Source organism: Kogia breviceps, chromosome 1, assembly GCF_026419965.1.
Source record: "Kogia breviceps isolate mKogBre1 chromosome 1, mKogBre1 haplotype 1, whole genome shotgun sequence".
NCBI lineage: Eukaryota > Metazoa > Chordata > Mammalia > Artiodactyla > Physeteridae > Kogia > Kogia breviceps.
The window spans coordinates 183,945,846-183,961,621 of NC_081310.1; the positions used below are offsets into that span (position 1 = coordinate 183,945,846).

General features: G+C 49.0%; 1 protein-coding gene across 5 annotated transcripts in view; it reads left to right on the top strand.

Annotated features, from left to right (window-relative positions):
• The window catches only part of CNR2 (cannabinoid receptor 2), a 58,777-nt gene that overhangs the window by 33,079 nt on the left and 9,922 nt on the right, over nucleotides 1-15,776 (top strand). The window contains exon 1 of one of the 5 annotated variants that reach the window (XM_067014890.1): nucleotides 3,520-3,637. The exons of the other annotated variants lie outside the window; for them this stretch is intronic. The gene's annotated coding sequence lies outside the window, so the exon portion shown is untranslated. Of the gene's footprint in view, nucleotides 1-3,519; nucleotides 3,638-15,776 lie in introns of those variants that run through there. 5 annotated transcript variants of the gene reach the window in all.

Consider the following 15,776-nt stretch of genomic DNA (forward strand, 5'->3'; position numbering starts at 1 on the left):
TATCATTCGGTATTTGTCTTTTTCTTTCTGACTTACTTCACATAGTATGATAATCTCTAGTTGCATCCACGTTGCTGCAAATGGCATTATTTTGTTCTTTTTTTTATGGCTGAATAATATTCCATTGTACCTATGTACTACATCTTTTTTATCCATTCCTCTGTTGATGGACATTTAGGTTGTTTCCATGTCTTGGCTATTGTCAATAGTGCTGCTATAAATATAGGGGCGCATATATCTTTTTAAATTATAGCTTTGTCCGGATATATGCCCAGGAGTGAGATTGCTGGATCATATGGTAACTCCATTTTTAGTTTTTGAGGAACCTCCTTACCGTTTTCCATAATGGCTGCTCCAACTTACATTCCCACCAACAGTGTAGGAGGGCTCCCTTTTCTCCACACCATCTCCAGCATTTGTTATTTGCAGACTTCTTAATGATGGCCATTCTGACAGGTGTGAGGTGGTGCCTCACTGTAGTTTTGATTTGCATTTCTCTAATAATTAGCAATGATGAGCATCTTTCACGTGCCTATTGGCCATCTGTACAGCATCTCTGTACTTTAATAAATTCTCCTGGAGAGTCTGATGAAGTTAAAGTTTGAGAAACATTGACGGGGACCTAGTTCCTCATTCCTGGATGAAGAAATTGAGACCAAAAAAAAGAGAAAGTGTTTTGTCTGAGCAACTGTAGATTCTCCCCAAACCAGAATGTAAACCTAAGGCTAGCCCAATCCCAGAGACTGCACTCAAACCACCCACCACACTGGAGAACCTAGTTCTATTTACTCTCAGCTTATATTCCCACTAAATGTACAAGAGTGTCTCAGCACAGGCTTGCCATCATTGCTATTTTGTGTGTGTGTTTTTGTTTTTGGGGGGCCCAATTTGGTAAGTGAATCACCATGACTTAAGCATGCATTATGCAACCACCTAAAAGGGTGCTAGTAGTAAAACTTTGCAAAGATACACAAATCCTTTTCCGTGTAAATATCACCACCAATATCTGCATTTAGTAGATTAAGATAATTGTACGTCAGGTATTTTTAAAGCAGAAAAATAGCAACGGTTTGGTGAAAAGATGTTATTCCATAAGCTTGCCAGAGCATTTCATTTTCATTTTCCCAGGTCAATTCAGGTGCCCTGTATACTGGAAACTGAGTCCTCTGAAAGAGTCAGATGGCCTAGAAGTTACCAAGGCAGCTTCCCTGAAGCTTGGTAGGAAAGACCCGACCCAGGAAGGTTCCTCCTTCAATCAGGCCCCAAATATGGCAGTGCTCTGGGCCCAACTATGGACAGATGCATCCAGTAGGCGGCAGTGTCTCACAGAACAAGGGCTGGGGGAAGCTGTCCACTAGGAACTCAAAAGAGCGACTCCTGGACCCTCCCCTGCAGGGGCACCTAGCCCTCCCTGGGGAAAAGCAGAACAGCCTTCTTGTGTGGGCCCCCTCAGCCCTGCCCACGATAGCCAGAGGACTTGGAGATCTGGACCGACCAAGCAAGAAGGGCCCTTATCCATCACGTTGTCCAGTGCTGCCCAAGGTGTGTCCAAGGACCAACAGCATCACCTGGGAACTTGTTAGGAATTCAGATTCTCAGGCCCCACCCCAGAATACTTTAGTCAGAAACTTGGGGCGGGGTGGGCCAGCAATCTGTGTTGTAACAAGCCCTTTGGGTGATTCTGATACACGTGGAAGTTATAGAAGCACCTATCATTTTAGAAGTGGGGAAATCGAGGCCAGACAAAGGAAGTAACACAGCCAGGCAGTGGCAGAACCACACTAGAACCCAGATTCCCAGTGTTCTTTCCACCTTAGCCTTTAAGTAGCTTCCTTCTTTTCTTCCTTCCTTCATTCATTTATTCCTCATTCATGCATTCAGCCTGCCATTCCACTCTCCGGGCTGCGATGGAGAGCAGGCTTTGGGGGCAACCTCCCCCTTCTTCTTCATGATGAGGTTTCCTCAAAACCAGGGATCCGGGAGTCAGTGTCATGGAAGCGTCTGCTGGATCTTTGCCAGCTCAACCTTGGTGTTCTCCAATTCCGGTCCAGACAGAAGTCTGATGTAGGTTGCAGGTGGCCCCCACACCCCAGCTACCTCCTGTCTCCTTTTCCTTCTTTCTTAGCATCCCAGGGTCTCTTCCCATCCTTACGTCAATTACTTGCTCTTAGGAAGAGCACAAGAGTGCTCCCCCAAAAGACTTGTCATCAAACGAAAGGCCTCCCAGAGTGGGGTTTGCTCAGAAAGGGACCTGGGCTGGGTCTAGAGCCGTTTCTCCACCTCCGTGTTATTGACATTGTGAGCTGGATAATTCCTGTGTCCTGCTCACGGTAGAATGTTTGGTGGCATTCTTGACTTCCACCCACTAGGTGTCAGTAGGATCCCCTCCCGGTGTGACATCTTCAGATATTGCCAGAGGTCCCCTCTGGGTGGAGTTGCTAGATAAAATATAGAATGGCCAGCTAAATATCAATTTCAGATAAACAACAAATAATTTTTTAGTATATGTATGTCTCAAATATTACCGTCCTATATTTTTACTTGCTGAATCTAGTAACTCCACCTCGGGGGTAAAATCTCCCTTCTTGAGAATTACTGGCCCAGATCTATCTCTTGGGGTCTGGGATGTGTGTGTATGGGGGGGGGGGGGCGGTGCATTAGGTGAAAAGATCTGATGACATAATTAAAGGCCATTACCCTAGGGGGTGAGAACTTTATCGTACTCATCTTTGTATCCCTAAGGAGAAGTAGATTCTCATTAAATATTCTAGCTGATAACAGGTGTGAGAATAGTTTGAACTGTATCAGGTGTCGGACTGGGCGTTGGCTACACACTCCCTGCCCTCAGGGATCCCATGGTCCAGCAAACATAAACTGAAAATGGTGTTTGATCTGACCCACTTCGCATTTTTAGAAGATTTGACTTGATGGTCAACATTCTAAAATTGGAAGCCACTACATAAGTCAGGTTTTCTAGTATCTGTTGAACAATGTGGTACATCTTCCAAATGCTTGGAACATCTAGCAATCGGGCCTGCACTCCCAAGTAGCAAGGCTTGCCTGGAGCTGAGAGATGTGTTCCCCTTTTCCCCTGCAGTCCCCACCACTCCTTATTGCCCCCTACCAGCATCCTTCACCCATTTATGTTACCTGCCTGGTGCCTGTAGGCATTTGGATTTCAAAGCTCTAGTCTGGTGGGGAAGAGCATTAGAATGGAATGTCCTTTTAGGTGATCTGTGTAAAAAAAAAAAAAAATGGGTGCATTATCCCCATTTTACAGATGAAGAAACTAAGGTTTAGGGAGGTTGAGTGAATTGCTCAAGATCATAACAGCTAGGCTGGGTTGGAACCCAAATCCCATGACTCCAGGGCCTAGGCCCTGGCCAGAGATCCCCGTGAGAAACAAGTCGACTGTAAGGGCAAGGTCGTTGTGACACCGGGTACCCAGAGGGGAAGTGGTGACGGGGACGGAAGGCCAGAGCTCCCCACACTCACCCATCTGTGAGAAAGCAAAAGTAAGAGAAAATTGGTTTGAGGGCAGCAGGAGCTCTGACGGGGACCCAGGGCTGGGCCTTAGACACACAGCTGCCAGGACTCAACATCCAGCTGGGTCAGGGAGCTCAGCCAGGGGACAACCGTGAGTAGCTCTTTCTGTTGTCTTATTTTGGGCTTCTTCCTCATTCTGGAAAACCTGTGTTCTTACCTTATCCCTTCCCTCCAGGGTTGTAAGAAGCTGGGTGGGCCTGCCTGGGGCCAGGGGATTGATGTTGTAGAGGACTCCCGAGGTTTTTGAGGACCAACCCCTGGAAGGCTGAGGGCTGGTGCAGTCCCCACCCTTGGACAGGACGAGAATCAGCTCTCAGCATTCATGTCCGCCAAAGTCAGGACACAAGGTGATGATCACAGCCCACAGAGAGCCCCTCTGTGTGCCAGGTGCTGCTCTAAGGGCCCTTCATGTTTATTTAATCCTCGCGACGGTCTAAATCATTCCCCGCTTTACAGATGGGGGCTCCGCGATTTACCTGAAGTCACATGGGTGTTAAATGAGAGCGCTGGCCTTGAACTTAGGCATTCTGGCTCCACGGCCCACTCTTCAACCACTTGGCTCTCCTGCCTTACAAGGTACAGGCCTAAACAGCAGAGGGTGGGCCGGGAAAAAAAAAAAACCCAAAAGACTAAGGCTGGAAGAGACCATCTGGTGAGTCCTGGCCTTTGTTTTACAGGTGGGGAAACGGAGGCACAGAGAGACGCAGCTTGCCCAGTTGGGGCAGCTCGGTAATGTAGTGTAGTCTATCTAGTCCACACTAGACCCGGGAGGCTAGGGGTCCACTTCCCTGGAGGTTCCACTCAACGAACAGTAGTGTTGATGGGTGTGCCCTGGGGTCAGGGCCCAGGTGCGAACCCCAGTGCAGCCTCTCGTAGCCCTATGGCCTCAGACAAATCACTCCACTTCTCTCCCACTCAGCTTCCTCTTCTGAGGACTCTGGGCCCGACCATCAGTCACAGGTTCGTGCGAGTGCTGACGGGGTGATGCCAGCACTAGGATGGGTACCTGTGCTGGGCTCAGCAGGTGGCCGAGGTGGTGATTCTGATCTTCACCCCATCTGCTCTGGCCCTGGATTAGAGATGAGGAGAAATGAGGCTGCGGGCTGTTTTTCCCTGGAATGGGTGGCATGTAGACACCTTCGGGGCATAAAGACCAGGACTGAGGTGGGGGATGGGCTGGGGAGGAATCTGGGGAGGCCCGGGAGGTGGCACCCGACAACACTGGCCCCAGCTCTGCATCTGCCTCCTGGCTCACCTCGAGACGGCCCCTAACCTGCCCTGGGGCCAAGCATCAATTTCTATCGGTGAAGCATGTCCTTTATCCTTTGTCTGGTTAAGGTCAGGTTAAGGTGGGAAAATGGCAGCCCGGCTCAGCTGAGCAGAGCCCTCAGCGCCAGTCTCTTTTCTTCCCTCCTCATCTTGTTGCATCTATTAATCTTACCTCAGGCTCTCAGAGGTGCATAAAATGTTCTTTGATTCGTTCTTTTGTTTGTTTGTGTGTTTGTTTGGCTGCGTTGGGTCTTCGTTGCTGCGTGCGGGCTTTCTCCAGTTGCGGTGCGCGGGCTTCTCACTGCAGTGGCTTCTCTTGTTGTGGAGCGCGGGCTCTAGAGCGCAGGCTTCAGTAGTTGTGGCTCACGGCCTCTAGAGCGCAGGCTCAGTAGTTGTGGCTCAGGGGCTTAGTTGCTCCGCGGCATGTGGGATCTCCCGGGACCAGCGATCGAACCTGTGTTCCCTGCGTTGGCAGGCGGATTCTTAACCACTGCGCCACCAGGGAAGTCCCTATTCGTTCTTATTAAAGCACGTTCAATAAGACTCTGAGCCCCCATCCTCCTGAACTGGTCAGTAACTGAACCTCAGTGTGTACGGAGCTTCCCCCGCCCCCACCCCTGCCTTCAAGCATCACACATCAACTCTTAGGGTCACCTGCAGAGCACAGAGTGAGAGAAGCCACCCAGGCTTCTCCTTTGGTGAATGCCCCTTGTCCAAAGGGGTTGGATCCTCTGAAGTCCAGCCCTGTCCTCTTCTCTGGCATTCCTGGAGCCCGGATTCTTTGCCAAGGCTCGAATCCCCTGTGTCTTGGGTTCACCCTCAGGGTATGCCACCTGGCAACTTTCCCCAGAGGTCCCACCACCTCCCCAAGGCACTTCCAGGCCAGAGCCCAGGTCCCCAACACTCAAGGACCCATGACCTCTGGTCCCCTCCCTATGTGGGGCCATCTCTCCTCTCTCCTTGGCTTTGGATCTCAGATGCAGGCTCTTCTCTCCCCACCCGCCTGGGACACCAGCTTAACCTTCTTAGGTTTTTCACAAAGGACAGAAAGAAGGGCTGTCTTCAAACAGCTTCTGCTTTCCACCCCACCCTTGCGCAAAGTCCCTGAGCCGGGAGACACCAAGGGCACTCTGAAGGGAGACAGGCTGCCCTACCCTACAGAGGAGGAAAACCAAGGCTCAAAGGCAATGGGTACTCGCTCAAGGTCACATGGCCGAGGAAGAGAGGAGCCAGTGTTGGGTCCTGCTCTGCGGGCTCCAAAGCTTGTGCTGTCAATCACCGAATCCTGTGGAAGACCCAAGTCTCCCTCACCAATTCGTCGGGTGGCCCTGGCTGAGCCACATGACCTTTCTCAACCTCAGTCTCTTCAACTCTAAATATGAAGCTATGGTGGCATTACCTACCTGTCTCAAAGGGGTGCTTGTTTATTTTCTGAAGTTAACATTTACTCAGCTTTCTAGCACGACATGCTGGAGCTCTGCTAGCCCTGAAGACTTAACCTCTTTCAATCCTCACAGCAGCCTGTGGGGGAGATGCTATCACTGCCCACATTTGAGAGGTGAGAAACTGAAGTTGACACGGGCTTCAGACCTTGCTCAAGTTCACACAGCTGGTCACATGGCAAAGCCGAGACCCAAACCCAGGTCTGTCTGAACCCAGAACCATGGTACATTGTGGTGAGAATCAAACAGGAAAACAGTTGTGGAAAGTGCTTCATAAGCAGTAAGGTGCAACGCGGGCTCCAGGGTCAGCCCTCTTCCAGCAGAAAAGGACAAGACCATTATTCTCTATGGCCACCATATCCTGGAGAGATAGGCTCCACAGAGCATGGGGTGTGTCCTGCCCCCACCCCCATGCAGCAAAGTCCCCAAAGGAAAGAAAATAGCAGACCAGGGCAGATCCATGGGGTAGGTCAGGTGGGGAGGAGCCAGCCCAGTGTCATTAGACCCAGGCATGGGAAGGAAAGCTGTGGGTATCCAAATGGGGAGGGTTTTGTGGCACCTCGGGCAGAAGTGACAACATGGGTGGGTTGGGCGTCCTGTGCATTTTGCTGCTTCTCTTCCCCTCCCCCACCTGCTCCCACCCGTACAGGGGAGGCCCCTGATCTGCTCACCCAGTGAGTCAGAAGCAGCCCCTCCCACCAAAGTCCCCCTGCCTTCCTCTCTGGGGGTTACGGCCACCCCAAGTTCCTCTTTGAGAATCACAGCTGCATTCACAGTGTTGCCTCTGTCAGAGTTCAGTGAGTCCATCCTTTATGTGTCTCCGTGGATCTGCCTGGGTCCTGGGGAATCTGAAGGAGCCAAAAGCAGGAGATGGGGGCATGCTGAGGACCAGGGGGGAGTGAGGTGCTTCATGGACCTTCTCTGAGTTGTCACATAATACCCACTGGACAGATGAGGCCACCAAGGCTCAGACACAGCAGGTAAATGGCAAAGACAAGAGTCAAGCCTGGGTCTGTCTTTCCACTACTTTCCGCCAGCTCTTCCCAACAGGGAAGAAGGTGTTCCAGAAGGTTCACATTATTGGAATGTTTCCATTTTTTGAAAAATTAGCGAATAATTATTTTGCCATTTAAAAGTTATTTTTCTCAGGGTGAGAGCTTCTTAAGATACACGGGAATCGGGAATTTCCTGGTGGTCCAGTGGTTAAGACTTGGCACTCTCACTGTCAGGGTCCTGGGTTCGATCCCTGGTTGGGGAACTAAGATCCTGCAGGCCACATAGCACAGCCAAAAAAATTTTTTTTAATAAAATAAAATAAATGGAAGAATCAAAAGCAGCAGTTAGTGGTGATCAAACAAACAATAACTTCATGACCCCCAACCAGGCTGTTCATCATTTGGCCACTGGAGTGGCTTTGGCTGATACAAGGTTTTACTTTGGTCTTATTCTTAATCTTATGTTGTTTAATTTATACCTTTAATGAACCAATGATTAAAGAAAGGAATTAAAGGTAACTCTGAGGTCGAATACACAAGCAAATAGGAGAAGGAAGATGATGACTCCTCTGCAGATAAGTCTCAAGATTTATCATTTGCATTTATCTGCTCAAACTCCTTATATAGCTTGTCATAAAAATTCTTGTGAGTTACAAAATTTCAAAGATTGTTAAAAAGAGAAAATAATATGTACTCTTTCTTTCCCTGTGTTGGACATAAAGGTAAGCTATACCTGCAAGACATATGCAGAGAGGTGCTTGCAAATAGGGACCTGAGAGCTATTTTATCTTACCATACAACAAACATAAAGTTCTCTTTTTCTGTTTTTTTTTTTTTTTTTTTTTTGCGGTACGCGGGCCTCTCACTGTTGTGGCCTCTCCCGTTGGGGAGTACAGGCTCCGGACGCACAGGCTCAGCGGCCATGGCTCACGGGCCCAGCCGCTCCGCGGCATGTGGGATCTTCCCAGGCCGAGGCACGAACCTGTGTCCCCTGCATCGGCAGGCGGACTCCCAACCACTGTGCCACCAGGGAAGCCCTAAAGTTCTCTTTTAAAGTACAAATCAGATTTTTTAAAAATTTGTTTATTTTTGGCTGTGTTGGGTCTTTGTTGCTGCGTGCGGGCTTTCTCTAGTTGCGGTGAGCGGGGGCTACTCTTCGTTGTGGTGCGCGGGCTTCTCATTGTGGTAGCTTCTCTTTTTTTTTTGGTAGCTTCTCTTTGTTGCAGAGCACGGACTCTAGGCGTGCAGGCTTCAGTAGTTGTGGCACGTGGGCTCAGTAGTTGTGGCGCACGGGCTTTGTTGCTCCGCGACACGTGGAATCTTCCCAGGCCAGGGATCAAACCCGCATCCCCTGCATTGGCAGGCGGATTCTTAACCACTGTGCCACCAGGGAAGCCCTACAAATCAGACTTATAAGCATCAAATGCAAGAATGCAAACCCCCAACTTATTTTTTTATTTTATTTTTTATTTTTGCGGTACGCGGGCCTCTCACTGTTGTGGCCTCTCCCGTTGCGGAGCACAAGCTCCGGACGCGCAGGCTCAGTGGCCATGGCTCACGGGCCTAGCCGCTCCGCGGCAAGTGGGATCCTCCCGGACCAGGGCACGAACCCGCGTCCCCTGCATCGGCAGGCGGACTCTCAACCACTGTGCCACCAGGGAAGCCCATGTTTCATTCTATTTTAATGTCTATTTGGTCCCCCATAAAACATCACTTTAAAATTTGTTCAGCAAACATGCATTTTCTTCTGTCATGAATTTAAAGCAAATCAAGCACATATGCCACTGTAAAGTGGGGAGAAGTCAGAATTTGTTTTTATATATTATGCATATAATTTAAATAAAATAAATGTTGGGGAAATTTTGGAAATAATACACTTATTAAAAATAGTACATTTGATTTAGGGGGCTTCCCTGGTGGCGCAGTGGTTAAGAGTCTGCCTACCAATGCAGGGGACACAGGTTCATGCCCTGGTCCGGGAAGACCTCACATGCCACAGAGCAACTCAGCCCGTGAGCCACAACTACTGAGCCCACACACCTACAGCCTGCGCTCCGCAACGAGAAAAGCCACAGCAACGAGAAGCCCGCGTAACCCAACACAGAGTAGCCCCTGCTCACTGCAACAAAAACCCAACCTAGCCAAAAATAAATAAATTAATTAATTAAAAAAAAATAGTACCTTTGACTTAAAAACACTTCCTTTTTCATGGACCATAGAAAATTATGATATAGCCCAAATAATTCTCATGGGGGTTTGTAAAATTATATTTTACTGTGAAATAGTTCCTGAGTCAGGAGAGATGAGAGGTGGTCTAGTCCAACCATCTCATTCTATTTTATTTTGCTCTTTAAATTTTGGATATGATCCTCAAGTAATCTGGGAGAGAAAATGCACACAAAAACAATAAACATAATAGCTAACATTTATGAGGGTTTATTAAGTGCCAGCCGGGCTCTGTGTTATGTGTTTTCTACCTGCCGCCCACCCCATTCACTCCTCACAACCACCCTGAGGGGAGATAATTTCATTATCCCCATTTTACAGATGAGGACACTGAGGCTCAGGATAGTGAGGTAATTTGCCCAAGAGCCCACAGGTTTAATAAGGGGGCACAATCAGAACTCACAATTGTGACTCAAGGCTGCCTGTTAAACCTCTGCCTCTTCCCTTCTTATTCTGAGCTGATCCTTACCTGTTCACCACCTCTCTTCACGGAAGCAGGAGATAGAAACCAGGTTACCTTGCAAGTGGGTATACTGAAGGAATCAGTATTGCTGGATCTGATCCCAAATCCTAGGCCAGAAATGGTAATGTGCTTTCCTCTTCACGGCCACGGAGGCCAGAAGCCAGACAGATCTCCAGACTCATGTGAATTCATTCTATCACAAAAGGCTATCGCGGAATCTGCATGAGGGTCAACTCCACAGAAGTCTGGCCTCTCCTTATCTGTCCGTGGCCTGAGTGCCCACACTGGGTTTAATTTAGCATCAGCCACTGTCCAGCTATCCCTGTGACCCTCCAGCCACTCTGTCACCACGCACATCTTAGCGGCCTGCAGCCCTACGGCTCAGCCTCTTTACTGATGCCAGTTCCCTCAGTTATACAATGGGAGTCATACCACTTCCCTCATTGGCTTGTTGTGTGGAATACGTGAGTTAATGTGTAAAGGGCGTAGCATGGAGCCTGGCCCACAGTATACAGTAAGTGCTCATTCAGTGTCACTTTCTGTCTTTGTCATGAGCACTGGTGTGTTTCAAGAGCTGAGCCTCCAGGGCCTTACGCATCACCACCCCACCACTCCCGCCTCTGCTTGGGGGCCAACCCGCATTGTAACCGCCACCCCCACTGCTGCAACCCTAGAAACAACCAGAATCAAGATTAGGGAGGGACCCCACCCTTTGGGATCTGGCCAAGCCGGGAAGAGGCAGAGCAGCCTGCAAGGAAACCGCAGGGGATTCAGAATACCCACCATGCGGTTAACCTTTTCCTACTCTCTGCTATACAGAGGAGCCACCATGAAAAGTCCCCAGCGTCCTTTAACGGCCTCTCTGCGCCCCCACCCCCACCCCATTACAACGCTTTGCTTGTCCTACAGAGAGCACTTCATGGGTGGAGGGGGCTGACAGGCCACTTCTAGGTGTAATTTTAACAGTTTTAACAATGCTCCTAAACACACCTGCTCCCCCCGCCCCAGCCCCGCCATGCTTCCCATTGACTCCTGACCAAGCTTCCACCAGCAGCAAGTACCCCCAGGGTGAGGGGGAGCCAGAGACTCTTATCGGGCATTTACACTTTAATGACTGAGTTCCTAAAATTTTCTGTAGTAGGTTTTCTTTGAAAGAGGAGGATAGGGACTTCCCTGGTGGCACACTGGTTAAGAATCTGCCTGCCAATGCAGGGGATGCGGGTTTGATCCCTGGTCTGGGAAGATCCTACATGCCGCAGAGCAACTAAGCCCTTGCGCCACAACTACTGAGCCCACATGCTGCAACTACTGAAGCCTGCGTGCCTAGAGCCCGTGCTCCGCAACAAGAGAAGCCACCGCAATGAGAAGCCTGTGCACCGCAACAAAGAGTAGCCCCCGCTCGCCTCAACTCGAGAAAGCCCGCTCACAGCAACGAAGACCCAACGCAGCCCAAAATAAATAAATAAAATAAAGTTATTTAAAAAAATAAAAAAGATAGAGGAGGATAGGCCTTTAGTTCCTATTATCAAGATGAAGATAACCAGCACAGAATCAGAGTGAAGCCCTGAATCGTAGAGATGCTCCCTGCAGGGGAGAACTAAGACACATGTCTTCAGACAGCATGTCAAGGCGCCCATCTTGAGACTGAACCCTGGGATCTGCTAAAGCAGGAAACGGGGAAGCCTATGTATTTACAGTATTTCAAGAACTGCCCACCCCCGAAGGATAGAGGTCCCCAGGAGAAAGCTTCAGGATCTGACTGAGCAGGAGGTATGAGGGTGATTGGGCCTGGGCCTGGGTTCAAATTGGGCTTTACCCTCTGTATGACCTCGGGCAAGTCACTTCATTCCCGTGTGCTTCTATCTCCTCGTCTGTAAAAGAGAGACACGAGAATAGCACCACCTTCCCCTCCTCGTTGTGAGGAGTCACTGAGTTTACATGCAAAGCCCAGTGCTTGGCACACAGCAAGCCATTGTCATTAAGGTACAGTCCCCTCTACCCTGTGATCCCCGTCTCGCCCATATATTCAAGGCAGGCAGGTCAGGCTCTAAAAGGCTTTTGCTATGTCCTCTTGCCACAGAACCTTTGAGAGTCACTTTTGAAATGTTAAGCCAGGCATGCCCCTCCTGCTGATGTATATTCTATCAGTCCGTCTTTTCCCCCATAAATCGATCAGTTGTGCCTACTTTGAGAATCTCGAAGAAGGTGGCCCTCCCTGAGGATTTTCACAAGTGTCACAGAACTCCTTCAACCAATTCACCGGACAAATATTCCTTGAGCAGCTGCCATGGGCCAGGCAGCGTTCTAGGCCCCTGAGACGACGCAGCAGGGAACAAAACAGACAATGAGCCCCGGGTCTCTTGGAGCTGACCTGTCAATGCCCCGCCAGTTAATGGTGGTGCTGGAGGCCCTGGTTAGAGGAAATGGTCCAAGGAGGAAAGGAGGAAAATGAGACCAGGGAAGAGACTGTTGCCCAGAGTGTGAGAAAGAACCCCGTCCCCCTCCATCCAGGCTGGCCTGCCTTCCAGGGACTGGGTCTGGCACCAGCTATAGCAGAGCAGCCTGGCTTTGGGTTCTGATTCTGCCACCTACAAGCTGTGTGACCCTGGGCAAATCCATTCAGCTGAACCTCACTTTCCTGATCTCTAAGATAGTGAGAATAAAACATTACTATCTGCAAGGGCAGTTTGCAGGATAAAGGAGAGAGTGCAGGTAAAATGCCTCCTGTAGTGTCTGCCACAAAGGAAGCACAGGAGACAGTGAAAAATTCATTTTCCTCATACGCTTTAACCACCACAACACATTATAACAGACTGAATGCAGAAGCAGAGATGAGAATCCAGCTGCCTGACAATAAAGATATCTGCCCCCCCAAATTATTTTCATTAAAAACATGTTATTTCTATTAACATGTAACAACTTTATTAAATATTGTTTCTAAGTTGTCAGTTTTCGTTTCTACCCAGTAGGTGTTGAAAGATGTAACCTGCAAAGGAAAGCCCTTTAGTATCTAGGTAACTTTTGAGATGGTAAAGGGGTGCTGAGCCCACGAAGTTTGAGAACTGCTGCTCCAGGCATTCTCACTGTTAGCTCTTTTCCAACCTGACAAATCCCTGCACCCGCTCCCCGCCTCTGCCCTGCCCCAGCCCTGCCCCAGCCCTGCCCCAGCCCGCCCCAGTTGTGTGCAGTTAATTGCACAACTCACAAAATGGAAGGACCAAGTTGGAAGGGGTTTGAGATCTCATCTGGTGCAGATGGACATTCTGAGAAGGGGACCGTTTTGCCTGAGGTTCCCAGGCATCAGTTCCACCCCAAATGGGACCTGGAATCCAGACTCCTATCTCCTTGGCCCAGGAATCTCCTCATGATTGCCGGCTGTCGGGTACTGACTTCTTTACTGCAGCCTGGTTAATAATCCATCAGGCTCCCAGGCATATTGTCAGCTTCCTGTTCACTCAGCTCCAAAAGTCCTGATTGGAAACAGGATCTTCTCGCCCTGTTCACCCCCTCTCTCCTGCCTTTTGCCTTCCTCCTTGACCACGCCCCTGCCCTCACACCAGCCCAAGGGCATAGCAGACATGGCATTGTCACTCTCATTTGTTGCCAACTAACAAAGAACTTGAGACAGTGAGGAGAGGGACTTCCCTGGCAGTCCAGTGGTTAAGACTCTGCGCTTCCACTGCAGAGGGAGCGGGTTCCACCCCCGGTCAGGGAACCAAGATCCTGCGTGCCATGTGGCATAGAAAAAAAAATTTGAGGAGAAAGCTACAATATGTGTACATATTATATATACATATATAATCTGCCATCAGTGGCGGGTTAACTGTGTACCAGGCACTATACTAAGCGTGATGCTATCCCAACTAGTCCTCGTGCTTCACCACCGATGAAATGTGGTCTACATGTCATTCCCATTTTACAGATGAGGAAACTGAGGAAAAGGAGTGAATGAAGTAAGTGACTTTATCCAAGGGCACAAAGCTAATACTTGGCTGAGCCAGGACTGGGAATCAGCCTGACTGGCAAATCCATGGGGAGCAGGACTTCACCAGGCTGATGGCGACAGGACTAAAATCTACACCAGCTGCTAGTAGCAATGGAAGCATGACTGAGTGAAACTGGTCAGAAGAGGAAAAAGACAAAAAGAGAAAAGAGATGTGATTTGACCCTGGGACTAAAGACCAAAGATTGCCTGTGTCTGCTGTCACCTGGGCAGTGTCATGCGTTAGATCCGGTCCCTTTATCAACTTGACTTTGTCATAACATAAAGGCTCAAGTCCTGGCTTGGCCTGCCACTTGCCGTGAACTGGGGGCAAGTGACTTGCCCTCTCTAAACCCATTTGCTCGAGGAATGCTACCTGCTTCAGATAACAGCCATGAGCCCTTCCCTGCTTTGCAGACTGTCAAGTATGATCTGAATGTGGGCCTTATGAGTCTATTCTCTGAAAGGGAAGTTGCTGGAGTATAAGGTAGTTGAAAAGAAGAAGAAGATATTTGAAAAGACTCAACAAAACTGTCCTGTGGGCAGATTTCAGGTTTGTTCATTTACCGTGTAATGGTTTGGAGGAGGTAAAGAATGTAAAGCAATAGGATGGGACCCTGGGTCTTCAGAGGAATGAACAAGAGCACAGGTTCCTGACGCCCCCAGCCAGCCTCTTAGCAACCCTGTACCCCAATTTCCTCATTTATGAAATACTGAAAATAATAATAAGATCAGGTTTAAATGAGATACTGAAGAGAAAGTGCTAGTGCGATGCCAAGAGTCCATCACCACTATCCTCCAGTCTTCTTTTCAGATGGCAGTATGGAGGCAACAGAGAGTAAATGACTTCTCCATAGAATTAACCAGTGCCAGAGCCAGCTTCAAACCCTGAGTATCTGCTTCCTAACTTGGGACGCTTTTCTTTCTACTACATCGCACACACGCTCTGTCGTTCAATTAGGCGGCCAAGCTACTGCTTAATTGTTTTAAATAATTATTTCACCTGCACATCAACCATGCTGGTATTACAGGGAAAATATTTTTGCAACTCAGAAGTAAACTTGCAAACAGTTAAAAAAAAAAAAGAATTCAGGTATTAATTTCCCCAGTTACAGATGAAGAAACTGAGGCTCAGAGAGTTTGAGTAACTTGTCCCTAGGTCACACAGCCCATCAGTGGCAGAACTGGGATTTGAACCCTGCAATGCTTCATTCCGAAGATGTGGCATTTAACCTTCGCTACAGTGGAAAGAGGATTCAGGCATCATTTAGCTCAATTCCTCCTGGGAGAGACGCTGGAGATGATACAGAATAATGAGGAAGGAAGGTCCAGGGAGAGTGAGTGTCCAGACAGCAGGTGGTGACCCCACAGACCCCTGGGCGGGAATGATGAATGATGAGTAGATAGCAGCCTTGGGACAAAATCCTTCAGCCCCACAAGGCAGATTCATGGGGACTGGGTTTCTTCGAACGACCAATAGACGTTTGAGAAAGGAATTGTAGAGGAGACCTCAGTGATGATCTTTTGCCCCAATTCTGTAAAATACAAACTCTTTCCTAGAAGGACTGGAGGTGACCTATGTTATGAATTAGGGCAGTGGAAATAAAAGTGAAGCACTAGAGAGACTTCTCTGGTGGTCCAGTGGCTAAGACTGCACGCTCCCAATGCAGGGGGCCTGTGTTTGATTCCTTGTCTGGGAACTAGATCCCACATGCCGCAACTAAAGATCCCACATGCCGCAACTAAAGATCCCACATGCCGCAACTAAAGATTCCACACGCCGCAACTAAAGATTCTGCATGCCGCAACGAGATCCCGAGTGCCAAACTAAGATACGAAACGGCCAAATAAAT